Consider the following 14,711-nt stretch of genomic DNA (forward strand, 5'->3'; position numbering starts at 1 on the left):
GTCCACCAAAAGATTCCTTTCTGACCTTACGTCAGAATACGGACAAACTGTGTCAGGATCTGCCTGCACACGGGGCCGTGTCCAGCCGACACGGGGCCGTGTCCATCATGCTGTCGTTTTCTATAAATGCAGCCAAGAATCCTACACATTTGGACCATCTAGGGACAGAGATTTGAAGGGATCTTCTCTCCTACCATCCTAGGTATGTTCTAAAAGAAGGTTCCAACAACCATCTTGTCCTTTCCTCTTTTATCCATTTCCTTCTTCTTCATCTTTCTCCAAAAACCTCCATTAAAGTTTGAGATTTCAAGCTTTATGGCAAGGATTATTGAGTTTTGTTCAAGGAATCTTGTTAAAAATATGTTGTATAACATTGTTTTAAGTTACTATTGTTCAAAAAGACTTCACAAGTTAGAAAAATAACTTAAAACTTCAAGATTCCTTGTTTCAAAACTCTGCAGAAAGGTGAACACGGGGCCGTGCTCATTGAGCACGGGGCCGTGTCCAAGGTACTGTTTCATTAAAATAAGCTGTTTTCGGTTTATTTTCATAGAATGTCATGTGAAAACAGTGAAACATCGTCAGTGCATTCAAGAAACAGTAGAAGTGGAAGAAGGCCTTCCATTGAAGCTACCCTTGTACGCTACGTCATGGCACTACGGGAAGCTCTTGATGAAATGACTTCGGTAGAGGAGGTCCTAATAGACCGTATAAATTATCTTACGGTGGGGCTGGAAAATAGTTTTCAAGAGATTAACCTCTTGCACCAGAGGTTAAATATTCTTGTAACACCTCCCATGGAACCCATCCTCCCTCAAGAGGATTGGAACCTAGCACTCGGAGTCAACAACCCTACCGGATGGGGTGACATTCCAGCGGAGCCTCCCCTTGAAGATCTACAAGAAGTCCCAGTGGAAGTCACACCTCCTCAAACCAACGCCAACGAGCCCTCCTTCCTCCTCCCAAGGGAGATAGAGGAGTGGCTCGCCGACATATGAAGAGTCCATACCCGGAGGAAGGAGTTCTATGAAGCCGCATCCAACCGAGACTACTATCTTCTCGGAAATTTTGCTAATTAGAATAACTTGTAGGCTAGAACTCCTTGGTTTAAGCTTCTTGTGCATACTTATCTTACTTACTAGTATTTTAGGACTATGTAATTCTCTCTATGGTTTTTAATGAAACGATGGTCTTAAGGTTTGAATGATGTTGTGAAAATAAAACACACTCATGATGGTGAAGGATAACAAGGGAAACGAGAAACATAGCCCCATGCACGAAAACAAGGCCATCCGACAATAATTTCTTCATTACAGTAAGCTCAGCACGGGCCGTGTCCGCCCAACACGGCCCCGTGCTGAACACTCTGCAGAAAATTGCCCAGTTCAGGTAACTGGACACGGGCCGTGTTCGCTGAACACGCCCCCGTGTCCAGGCTTCTGTTTCTTTTCTTTAATTTTTGTTGCTGGCACCTGAACACGGGGCCATGCCCGGTCCCCACGGGGCCGTGTCCAGGATGCCAGTAACATAAAATTTTGCTTTTAACACCATTTTACACATTCAATCAACCTAAAAACTTATTTTTTGGACACATTGAGGACAATGTGTAATTTAAGTGTGGGGGGGGGGGGGGGATGCTAAAACCTTGAATTTTGCAAGTCCTAATAACAAGCCTTACACAAAACTCTTTTGGAACCGCTAATCACCCCAAATTTTTTCAAAAAAAATTTCATTTTTTTTACTTGTCTAAGTTTAAGTTGGGAATTCAAGTTCTAACAAGGTTATATTTTTACAAGTTTACAACCGATAGCGTCGTGATAAAAAGAACCAACATAAGAAAATTACGAAAAGGCATGACAAACTTAGTTAAAATTTGATTATATATACTTGATCACATAAAAACCTTTCCCACAAAAGTGAGTTTTGAGCCTTTAACGAGCATACAAATACATATCTTTACACTAAATGCTCATTTTTCGTTTCTTGTGCGAATAGCCGCTTGGTTCGTACAACTCTAGAACTTGCCACAACAATACATTCCCGGTCCTTACCAACTTAAACCCGAGTAAGTAAATGATGGAGGCATTAGGACTAACCCTTTTTCTTTCTACACCATTATTTTTCATTTTTTTTACCACCTACCCAAAATCCCCCTAGTTAACCCCTTTGAGCCTAAACCTTTTCATTTCTTAACCCAAAACCATCACCCTTTTTACCCACCTAAACCTTTTTTTTATTTTCAACCCTTTATTTTAGTAACAACGTTCGGTTTTCTAAAGACTTTTCCTTATCGAAAAAAAAATTTATATTGATGAAATCAAACAAACAAACAAGTTCATCAAAAATAACTTTGTTTGAAATAAGTGGTTCATCAAAATAAAATAAAAAAGTCTTTCAAAAGAAACCGACGTTTGTTATGCTTTTCGCCCTTTTTACTAACCACTAACCCAACCACACACCTTAGCCCAAGCCTAACCCTTCACCCAAAAAGTCCTCTTGATATTTACAAAGGTATAAAGTTAAAAAGGAGGAGGATTGATTGCTTGGCAAGCTTATGGTAGGAGTAAGTTCCATGCCGCTCTCGAGTGATTCACTAAAAATACACCTTCGGCCGAGTGTTGAGTGATTCCCCCGTGAGGTATGTGAACTTGTATATAAATGGAATTTTAAAAAAGCTATGTTATGCCCTAATAAATGATTTATCTTATGAAACGTTTTTAACAAATCATGACGAATATGATTATAAATAAATAAAAATAAAACCTAAATAATCTTGGAATTCCCGACACTCTATGACTAAGCCCAAAAACCTTCTCTTCTACCCATTCTATTTGGGAGTGAAAAAAGCCACATTGTAAAGAGTTTTGCTTGAGGACAAGCAAAGATTCAAGTGTGGGGGTATTTGATGTGCACAAAATGCAACATATAAATTACATCAATTGTGGCTTAAAACTAACCCTTTTTTAGTACTAATGTTGGAAAAAGTGTGCTTTTGTCTTCCTTTTGTAATTTCAGGATTAAATGAGCTCAAAATAACAAAAGAAGCAAAAAGACAGCAAAATCTAACATAAATACAAGAAAAGGAACAAAAGTGATATGCCCGACCCCCCGACAGCATCTTCCCAAGCAAAACAAAGAAAACAGAAGACTGAACACGCCATGTGCTCAGTGAGCACGGGGCCGTGCCCAAGAAGGAGCAGAAAAGACAAACCTATAGAAGCTTCTACTGCCCACCACGGGGTCGTGCCCAGTGGACACGGGGGCGTGGTCAAGTTGCTGCAGGCGCGTTTATTGTAATTGCGAATTACAATTAATGAAGAGAGAGAGTGTTAGATGGACACGGGGCCGTGCCCGAGCTTCTGTTCAGCCTATAAATAGGAGTGTTTGGAGCTCTTGCAACTCATCCCTTGGCACACCACCTCTCTCACACTTCACCCACCACCATCACAACACCATCATCCACCACCATCATCCATTATCCATCATAGAGTGTGTGAGTCGTCTCGGGATCCAAGATTGATCGTAAGTGTTCTTGACAATCAAAGGCCATGTTTGCCTAAGTCTCTTACATCACTTGGTGAAGACAAGTGTTTAGCGTAATACTTTTTATTTTTAATCTTTTGCACTTTTTAGTTGGTTTTGTATTAATGACTTTAATTACTAGTTTCTTATGTTGAAGGTGATTCTTCCTTATCGTTTGTCCGTGGTGTCTTGGCATTATTTTACTGTCTATATAAAATAAAAGATTTTCACCATTCATATCTCCACGGTCTGTATGGAGGTATGTTGGCTACCTGGTCGGGGGTTAAGGGAACGGTTTGGTAAGAGTCTTGCCATTGTTCAGTGTATAGATCCTGCAAAGGACCTGGGTCAAATTTAGTAGGACCTCCTTCAATACCCAAAGGTATTGGATGGCGGGGGTCCAAACTCTTTGAACTCCTCATAAGTTAAACTACTATTAAAACTTTAACCACTGTATCCCTGCTGACTCAGACTACTTAGCTGAGGGTAACGTCACCTTCAAAAGAGGGGCCTACCACATTATGCATTAATAACTTAATTAATTATCTTTCAATAATCTGACCCTTTAGGATTGTATCCTTGCTGACTCAAACTTCTGGGTTGAGGGTAACGTCGCCTTCAAAAGAGGGGCCTACTACAATAACAAAGATAATCTCTCAAACAAGTGCAAAAATGCGAAAATAATCAAAGGTTACACTACACACGAGTCGGATCCAAGTGATTCATCTTGTCTATCTATTTTTTATTTTTATTTTATTTTTCAGCATTTTAGTTAGTTTTATTTTCTTAGTTTAAAACCTTTTTCTAACATTTTGATTTGGTTAGACGTTGAGGATAAACCGGTACTAAAAGCTCTTGTGTCCTTGGACGATCTCGGTATCTTACCAACACTATACTACGTCCACGATGGGTGCACTTGCCCATATGTGTGTTTAGTGTTAGTAAATATCGTGTTTTATAAATTTAAAACTTGGCTTAAAAGTGTAAAAAGGGCTTAAAATAAATACTTAAAACATATATACACTAACACGCATCATGCAACAAGGTAGGCCATATGGCTAGAGACTGCAGGGTCTCACTCCCAAAGCAGCAACAGCAGCCACAGCAACAGGAGAGGCAACAGCCTCAACAGAATTAGGGAAATCGTAAGGGGTGCTTTAAGTGTGGTGATGAGGGTCATTTCAGACGGGATTGCCCTCAACTCAATCAGAATGCTGGTAACAACAATACTGGGAATAACAACAATGGGAACAATGGAGGGAACGGTGCGCGTGGGAGAGTGTTTACCATTGGCGCTGGGGAAGCTCGCAATGATGGCAACGTTGTAACCGGTACGTTTTCTGTGAACAATATACTTGCTTCTGTTTTATTCAACTCTGGTGCTGATTGGAGTTATGTGTCTTTGGAGTTCAGTCGTCAGTTAGGATTGAGTCCCGCACCTCTTGTAAACAAACACGTTGTGGAGTTAGCCGATGGCAAAACGATTGAAGCTTCATATGTTCTTTTTGGCTATGAACTTGATCTTTTGGGTCAAGTGTTCGACATTGACCTACTCCTCGTTACTCTTGGAAGTTTTGATGTGGTCGTTGGCATGGATTGGTTGTCTAAGCACCAAGCAGAAATTCTCTGTAAAGAGAAAATCGTGCGTATCCCTCTCCCCAATGGGGAATCTTTATCGGTTCAAGGTCATCGTAGTGGTGCATTGGTTGGCATCATCTCAGCCATGAAAGCCCAAAAGTGTTTACGAAACGGCCACCCTGCTATTCTAGCTCTTGTTGCTAAAACTCAACCTGAAGAAAGGAGGATTGAAGACCTTCCAGTTGTTCACGAGTTTTCTGATGTGTTTCCTGAAGAGCGTCCTGGTCTACCTCCACACCGTCAGGTGGAATTTCAGATTGACCTTACACCAGGAGCAGCCCCGATTGCCCGTGCTCCTTATCGTCTTGCACCAGGAGAGTTGCAAGAGCTGTCAAATCAACTCCAAGAACTACTGGATGGGGGTTTTATCCGACCTAGTTCTTCGCCTTGGGGAGCCCCAGTTTTGTTTGTGAAGAAGAAGGACGGGTCTTTCCGTATGTGTATTGATTATCGAGAACTCAACAAGGTGACAGTCAAGAACCGCTATCCGTTACCATGTATCGACGATTTGTTTAACCAGTTGCAAGGGTCAAGTTTCTACTCGAAGATCGACTTAAGATCGGGCTATCATCAAATGAGAGTCCGAGAGGAGGATGTCCCTAAGACAGCTTTTCGAACGCGGTATGGCCATTACGAGTTTCTGGTTATGCCATTCGGGTTGACAAATGCACCAGCGGTTTTCATGGACCTCATGAATCGTGTGTGCAAACCGTATATCGACGATTTTGTCATTGTGTTTATCGATGACATTTTGATCTATTCTAAGAGCAAGGAGGACCACGAGCGACACTTGCATCTTATCTTGGAGCTCCTGAAGAAGGAGCAACTCTACGCGAAGTTTTCTAAGTGTGACTTCTGGATACGAAAAGTGCACTTCCTTGGCCACATTGTTAATGAATCGGGGATATACGCGGATCCTGCCAAGATTGACGCTATCAGGAATTGGGCGGCACCGAAGATTCCTTTGGAGGTGTGACAATTTCTTGGTCTTGCTGGGTACTATCGAAGATTTATTAAATATTTCTCGAAGATCGCTCAACCTCTTACCTTGTTGACACAGAAAGGTGTGGTATACTCTTGAGGAACGAAGCAGGAAGATGCTTTCCAGCTCTTGAAACAAAAACTCTGCAGTGCACCAATCTTGTCATTACCTGAGGGTACCGAGGATTTTGTGGTGTACTGTGATGCTTCTATTCAGGGTCACGGTTGTGTGCTAATGCAACGCGAGAAGGTGATAGCATATGCTTCTCGAAAGTTGAAGGTTCATGAGAAGAATTACACGACTCACGACTTAGAGTTGGGGGCCGTGGTCTTTGCGTTAAAAATCTGGAGGCATTACTTGTACGGTACTAAATGCACTATTTATACCGATTACAAGAGCCTTCAGCATATCTTCGATCAGAAGGAGCTGAATATGCGACAGCGTCGCTGGGTAGAACTCCTGAACGACTACGTTTGTGCCATCAAGTATCACCCAGGTAAAGCTAACGTTGTAGCTGCTGCCCTTAGCCGAAAAGAAATGAAACCCAAGCGTGTCCGCGCTCTGCAGCTCACTATTCACTCCAGCTTACCCAATCAGATCTGTTCTGCTCAGACCGAAGCATTGAAAGAAGAAAACCTGGAAGCTGAATATTTGCGGGGAATGGAGAAATGACTTGAGAAAAGATCTGATGGCATTTATTATTTTATGGAACGGATATGGATCCCTTTGTATGGTAACCTTAGAGATCTTGTGATGGACGAAGCGCACAAGTCTCGGTACTCTGTTCACCCGGGTTCGGATAAGATGTATCAGGACCTCAAAGTCTTGTATTGGTGGCCGAAGATGAAAGCTAACATCGCGACGTATGTGAGTAAGTGTTTGACTTGTGCGAAAGTCAAAGTAGAGTATCAGAAATCCTCAGGCCTGCTTCAACAACCAGAAATACCCATGTGGAAATGGGAGCAAATTGCAATGGATTTCGTGACTGGTTTGCCAAGAACTCAAAGCGGAAACGATACCATCTGGGTGATCATTGATCGTCTCACGAAGTTAGCGCACTTTCTAGCAATCAAGGAAACGGATAAGTTCTCGCAACTTGCTGCTGTCTACCTGAAGGATGTGGTTTCTAGGCACGGGGTGCCAACCTCAATTATTTCTGATCGTGACCCACGTTTCATATCTGATTTGTTTCAATCAATGCATAAATCGTTCGGCTCACGTCTTGACATGAGTACTGCTTATCACCCACAGACGGATGGTCAAAGCGAACGAACCATCCAGACACTTGAAGACATGCTGCGAGCATGTGTGATCGATTTTGGAAAAGGGTGGGAGAAACACTTGTCGTTGATCGAGTTCTCCTACAACAACAGTTACCACACTAGCATCCAGGCAGCTCCGTTTGAAGCGTTGCACGGCCGGAAATGTCGTTCTCCTCTTTGTTGGGCTGAGGTGGGTGACAGCCAAATCATAGGTCCGGAACTTGTTCTTGAAACTTCAGAAAAGATTGTCCAGATCAGAAATCGTATGGCGGCGGCGCGTGACCGTCAGAAAAGCTACGCCGACAAGCGTTGGAAACCCTTGGAGTTCACTGTAGGCGATCACGTTATGCTGAAAGTTTCACCCTGGAAGGGTGTGGTGCGCTTTGGGAAGCGCGGTAAGCTTAATCCTCGTTATGTTGGGCCATTCAAAATCCTAGAACGAATCCAGTAAAGTGGCTTACAAGCTCGAGTTACCTACTGAGTTGGGTAACATTCATGATGTATTCCACGACTCACAATTAAAGAAGTGTTTGTCTAATGAAACACTTGTGGTACCACTTCAAGAAATAAGGATCGACGACAAATTGCAGTTTGTCGAAGAACCCATTGAAATTATGAAGCTCAAGTACCCTCACTTATTCCCAACCGAGCAATCTAAATCTGATGCAACTGGCGAATTTCAGGGCGCAATTCCCTTTCAAGTTGGGGATGATGTGGCACCTGCGGAAAATCCACAGTCATCCTAATTTAACATCTTGCCACTTTGGACGACTTGTTAAATTTCGGGACAAAATTTCTTTCAAGTTGGGGATGATGTGACAACTCGTATTTTAAGAACCTTCCATTGTGCTTTAATGTATTGTATGAACATACGTGATTAATTGATGTGTTTGATTTCAATGAATGTTATGATTTTATATGTTATGTGTTACGTAGTTGTAATGTGAAACTGGTCCGGTCGCTCAAATGATCGAGCCAACTCTATTTGCTTGAACCCGTGGCCCAAGGGCAACCCAAGGATGGGTTCGGCCCACTCCATTTAGCGCATAACAACATGGGGATGGGTGTTTACTCCTCGTAATCTTGCAAAACATAAACACACACGAAACCCTAGCTCTCCCACTCCTCTCTACTCGAACTCGTCGGTTGTCTTCCCCATTCTTCGAGATCTTTTCCTCGTGTGGCACTACTCTTCTCATCCAAGCAATCTAGGGCGCTCGATATCTCTCGATTAGTATGATTACGAAATGTTTTAATCTTGTTCGATTATGTCTGATCATGTGCAATCATATCTATTTAGGGTTCTTGCTAGAAAACATGATGAATGATATGGACTATGATGATTCGCATAAATGTATGTTAAGGGAGGGCATGATCTTGGTGTTAACCTGTTAATTAAACATACATGAACACATCATATGGATTGCTAGTGTTCTTAGGGTTGAATTGAGGATTAATCAATAACTCGGATTAACGAGATAAGGATGATCGATGATTTGGTAGTGTAACGTGTTCATAGTAATGTTAGCTTGTTGTTTGGATCTTGAATTATGTTTTTTGATTTGTTCATTTTAAATGATGATGATGGAATTAATCATGAGATAATAATAATTTCAATGTATGGATTTATCAACAACTGTTTCGAATTCTGTGTAACATGATTGAGAAATTAGTGGGATGTAATTGAGGAAACTATGTAACTGAATTGGGGATTTGGCTTGGTCGCACAAGCCAACCCGAGTCGCAAAAGTGTTATGACTCGCACAAGACATAGATCAATCACACAAGCCTGTGGGCTGGTACAAACATTGGGCCGGGTAGTTGGGCTGAGTCGCACAAGTCCCAGTCTCACAACATGGCCTCAATCCTACAAGTGATGGGGCCGTACATGTCCTTGGGCCGAAACCCAATCGCACAAGACTGATGGGCTGAGGGCGGTGTGGATCGCACAACCCAGCTGGATCGCACAAGGCCATCCGAGTCGCACAAGGTCATTCGGGTCGCACAAGATGTGTGGGCCTGAATGCTTGGGCCGCACAATTGAGTACTTGATGTTTGGGTTGTTATGTAATATGTGTTGATGAACCTGCACGATAGACTGTAAAATATAGAATGATTCCGTCATGCTATGTGTTGTTACTATTTCGTGATATGTGACGATTACTTGTTAAATACGTGGCTCACTAGTAAACCAAAACTGATTGATATTGATAACCATGTTAGGACGTGGTTGGTAGATCAACTGTGAACAAGTAATTTACATTATCGAGCAATCCAAGGTGAGTTCACTTCCTCTTGAGCATGCATCCCGGTGGGTGGGACAATCAGTGGGTATTCCTGAGAGGAATAGGTCATTTGGGTAAAAAAACTGGGATGTTGGATAATACACCCAATTCCTATCACCATTAAGTCCCATCTTGGTTGTTACCTGAGAGGTAACGGGGTACTAGTTGATAGCGCTATTTAGGTTTGTAATGTGCGTGAAGTGTGTTATAATTTGGATGTATATTTTAAGCCCTTTTTACACTTTTTAGCCATGTTTTAAATTTATAAAACACGATATTTACTAACACTAAACACACATATGGGCAAGTGCACCCATCGTGGACGTAGTATAGTGTTGGTAAGATACCGAGGTCGTCCAAGGACACAAGTGCTTTTAAACACACATATGGGCAAGTGCACCCATCGTCAACGTCTAATCAAATCAAAATGTTAGAAAAAGATTTTTAAACTAAGAAAATAAAACTAACTAAGTGCTGAAAAATAAAATAAAAATAAAAACAGATAGACAAGATGAATCACTTGGATCCGGCTCGTGTATTAGTATAACCTTTGATTATTTTCGCACTTTTGTACTTGTTTAAGAGATTATCTTAGTTATTGTAGTAGGCCCCTCTTTTGAAGGCGACGTTACCCACAACCCAGTAGTTTGAGTCAGCAAGGATACAATCCTAAAGGATCGGATTATTGAAAGATAATGAATTAAGTTATTAATGCAAATTATGGTAGGCCCCTCTTTTGGAGGTGACGTTACCCTCGACTAAGTAGTCTGAGTCAGCAGGGATACAGTCCTAAATAGCCGGGTTATAGTATTAATAGTAGTTTACTTATGAGGGGGTCAAAGAGTTTGGATCCCTGACGGGTGGTCCGTAGGACAACCATTAAAAGGTCTAAATATATGCACATTCCATGCTTTATTCGGTTAATCGCTTGAACTTGGTAACCACTAGATGATTTGATATACATGTGTTAAAGTGCTCAAGATGCTGGAATTAGGAAGCTTAGATGGATGTGGGAAGATGGCATAATCAAGATGTGAAGAAACTCAAGTTTTTAATGAAGAAATGAGGAAAAAGAAGATACAGCACCGTAACCTACGGCCTCTACCATAGGCTACGGCCCCCACACCAAGTGCCATGATGTCTGCCGTAAAACAGGAGCTCACCGCCGTAAGGAACAATTGGGCACCATAAGCTATGGCAGGCGGCGTAGCTTACGGCGCCATATGCTGAAATTTGACCCTGCTGACTGCCGTAAGCTACGGCAGGCAGCGTAGCTTACGGCGCTGACTTATCCAATTGTGTAACCTTCGCATTTTTTGGCCATTTGATGGGGATTTATGATGTCTAATCATGCAATTTCGGTTACTACTTGGCTAGAAAGAGTTGGGAAGTATTTGAGAGGCACTTGGGAGTAAAGAACATCATCTAGGAACTATCTAATCATCTAGTTTTCATTAGTTGTGTCGGTGATTCTTGTAAACAACAATTTCCTACTATTTTGCTACAATGTTTGTCCAAGCCATGAGTGGCTAGGTTCTTTATGGTCATCCTAGGTTAAAGGTTTGCATGAAACAATTATGTTTTGATTCCATAATTTCTAGAATGGTAAACTCTATCTATGTCTTGTTTATCATGGTGTGTGATTGCTTATTTGTAAAGTGTTGATTCTTATGATATTCTAGTTTGAAACCATACGTTCTTGGTGCCGTTGGCAATCGAGATATCATGGGTAAAATTAGGATTGGGTAAGGGTTGATTGGTCATCGGGTAACAACCTCACGTTCTAGGAATCTGAGTACTTAGTTCCCTTTCATCACAATAAGTAATTATGCATGAACTATGTCTATGTAGTTCTTTCTAGTGGATGATAGCACAATTGTTGAGGCAAACCGGAAACTTAGGATGGTCATTCGTCTCCAAATTGTTTACAAACTCAACTTTCATTTTACAAATTAATTAGTATTCTTTGTAAAAAAAAAAAAAAAAAAAAAAAAAAAAAAAAAAAAACCAATTCACTCACATAAACTCTCGAATTTTATTTCTTTTGCAATTAGATTAATTTAGTTAAATTAAACAAACTTTCAAATAACACATATTCCACAAACTCCCTGTGTTCGATACCCACTTGCCACTATCTATATAGTTGTTATTGGGATTAAATTTGATTGTGACCACGACATCACGTCAAATTTTGGCGCCGTTGCCGGGGAGTAGTGCGCAATGTGTGTTATTTTTATTCTTGTTTTAAGTTGTTATTTTTCTGGTTTACACGGGTGTGTTAGTGTGCAGGTACTTACAGGTGCATGCGTACTAGAAGCTCTCACAAGCTGTCACCATTAGTGTTTGATCCAGAAATTGAGAGAACTTTGCGAGCAAACAGAATTTTACTTAGAGAAAATACCATCAGTGGTTCACCAACAACGCCAATTACGCCCATTACAACACTTCGATACATGGATAGAGATCCACCACCACCACCACCCACTACGGGTAAACCTGCTCAATCTTTTATACCATCATCTACTCAACCATCACCAAATACCACCTTTCCACCAAACACTACCGAACCCATTATAATCCAAAATGTTACACCAACCAACACCACACAACCCATTGCTACCCAAGAAGAACCAAACATCACGTTTAACCCTTCCACTACTATACCACCATTGTCCCATTTCTTCCCGGGTGCGGGTCCATCATATTCAAGCCATACTATAGCACCAAACTCGACCATTATCCATGCTACATCATTTAGACCTTCAAACCAGTCGGGTTTCCAATACTCGACTCTTCCATTTGGGCAGTCTTCGGGAATTCAAGGAGATGGGTATGATGAAGGTTATGAGGAGTTTGAAGGTTTTGATGAAGACGGGTACGCTTATGGGGGTGAAGGAGATCAAAGGGAATATGGTTATATGCAAGGCCAAATGCAAGTGATTCCAAATGTTGGTGGGGTACAACAACAACAACTCATGCCTCAACATATTAGGCCAAGGCCACAAGGGCCGCAACTGCAACGCCCGGTACCTTTGTAACAAGTTCACCCACAAAATGTGCAACCACAATTCCAAAGGCCAATTCAACACCCACCGGTGCCACAACAACAATTTCAACAACCAATTGCACCATAAGGGCCTATACAAAGACCAATGGGTCAAGTTCATCCAAGGGGTCGGTTTGGTGTACCAAGGAGGCATCTTAGAGAAAATGCGAGGGGTATTGAAGCGCATTTTAGGCCGGTGATTACTCACAATCCTTTACCGGTGGTTATTCCTCATAATAACCAAGGAAGAACCTTTGAAGTAAGGACTAATTCCTTACAAAGTTTGCCGAAATATAAGGGTCTAGCGACGGAGGAACCTTATTTTCATTTGGACGCCTATGACTCAATTTGCAACACTCTTGGGAGTCAAGGTTTTTCAGTCTATGATGTGAAGTTGGTCTTATTTCAATTCTCCTTGGAAGATAAGGCAAAGAAGTGGTTCTACACTTTGCCTTCGGCATCTATTTATACTTGGGGGGAAATGCAACAAACATTTTTAGACGAATTTTATACCGCCCAAAAGACCAATGATGCTAGGAAAGGGTTGAGAAGTTTCTAACAACAACAAGGCGAAATGTTCCATGAAGCCTTCGAGCGCTTAAACATGATGATTAAAAATTGTCCACACCATGGGATTGAGCTTTGGGAGTTGATGAACGCCTTTCATGAAGGGTTGTGTGCCGAGGATGCACGTGATCTAATGTCCATCACAAATGGGACTTTTGGCACAAATTATGAAGATGAGGATTGGGAGTTCTTGGAACAAATGGCCATTACCTCAAAGAGGAAAGCTGAAGCATCAAGGAGAGCACGACCGGCTGTCACGAGATCGCAAGTTCATGCAGTTGACAATGGTAATGTTCAAACTACTAATCAAATTTATGATGTTTGTGCATTGTGTAATGTAATAGGTCATGCGGCTAAAAATTGCCAGGGAGTGGTGGAAGGGCAATATGAAGAAGTTTATGCGGTACAAGGTCAAGGAGGGGGTGGTAGAAACTATAATATGAATTCTAACACTTACCACCCCGGGTTGAGAAACCACCCGAACTTTCGGTATGGGCACCCTTCAAATCAAGCTAACCCGAATTTCCAAGGAAACAAGGATTTCAAAGGCAATATCAAACGGGTCAAAGCTCTTCGGGTGGAAACGAAGTAATGGAGATGTTGAAGGCGATGCAAGTTGAAATGCAACGAATGAATCAACGTGATGAGGTTCGGATGCAAAAGGACGAGGCCCGTGATAAAGCTATTCAAACTTTGACTACTCAAATGGGTCAACTTGCGAGTGAAGTGGCGATTTTGAAGAAAGCAAAAGGCCAGCTACCAAGTGATACGGTGACAAATCCCAATAACATAAAAGGCGTTAATATCAATGTGGTAAGCACCGTTCCTAGTACCGAATTTAATGAAAAATGTCTAACCTCTTCGTGTCAAATAAATGCAGGTTTGAAAAAGGATGCCGAAGTTGAAATGGACAGAGAGCATGGAGCACCAATTGTGCCTATCCGTGTGGGAAAATTAAAAATCCCTCACGCATTGTTGGACTATGGGGCAAGCATGAGTGTGCTACCAGGCGATTTATATGACATGTACGATTTCGGTCCGCTTGAAGATGTAGACACCATGGTGAGCTTGGCGGATGAGAGTTGGAGGCGTCCACGAGGAATAATTAAGAATGTTATGATTCGGTTGGGAGAATTCGAATACCCAGTGGATTTTCTGGTTTTAGATTATGCTACTACCACGATGGCGTCACAACAAAAGGTGATTTTGGGTCGACCGTTTCTCTATACGGAAAATGCTCAAATTGATTATAGAGAAGGAATCATTAACATGACCGAAAAGAACCGTAAGTTGTCATTTAATGTCCAGACGAAGATGATTAGTTACGAGTTTGTTAAGGCGGATGATAGCGGGTTTAGTGAAAAGGTGTTCCAAAGAATGAGAAGAAATCACCCACCGGATCGTGAAGA

General features: G+C 41.7%; 1 non-coding gene across 1 annotated transcript; it reads right to left on the reverse strand.

Moving 5' to 3' along the window:
• Positions 1-13,265: 13,265 nt before the first annotated feature.
• LOC118486184 lies at positions 13,266-13,371 on the reverse strand. Its single transcript, XR_004878039.1, has one exon. It is a non-coding gene; the product is annotated as a small nucleolar RNA R71 (small nucleolar RNA).
• Between the last annotated feature and the right edge of the window lie 1,340 nt (positions 13,372-14,711).

Source organism: Helianthus annuus, chromosome 13 (genome assembly GCF_002127325.2).
Source record: "Helianthus annuus cultivar XRQ/B chromosome 13, HanXRQr2.0-SUNRISE, whole genome shotgun sequence".
NCBI classification, from domain to species: domain Eukaryota; kingdom Viridiplantae; phylum Streptophyta; class Magnoliopsida; order Asterales; family Asteraceae; genus Helianthus; species Helianthus annuus.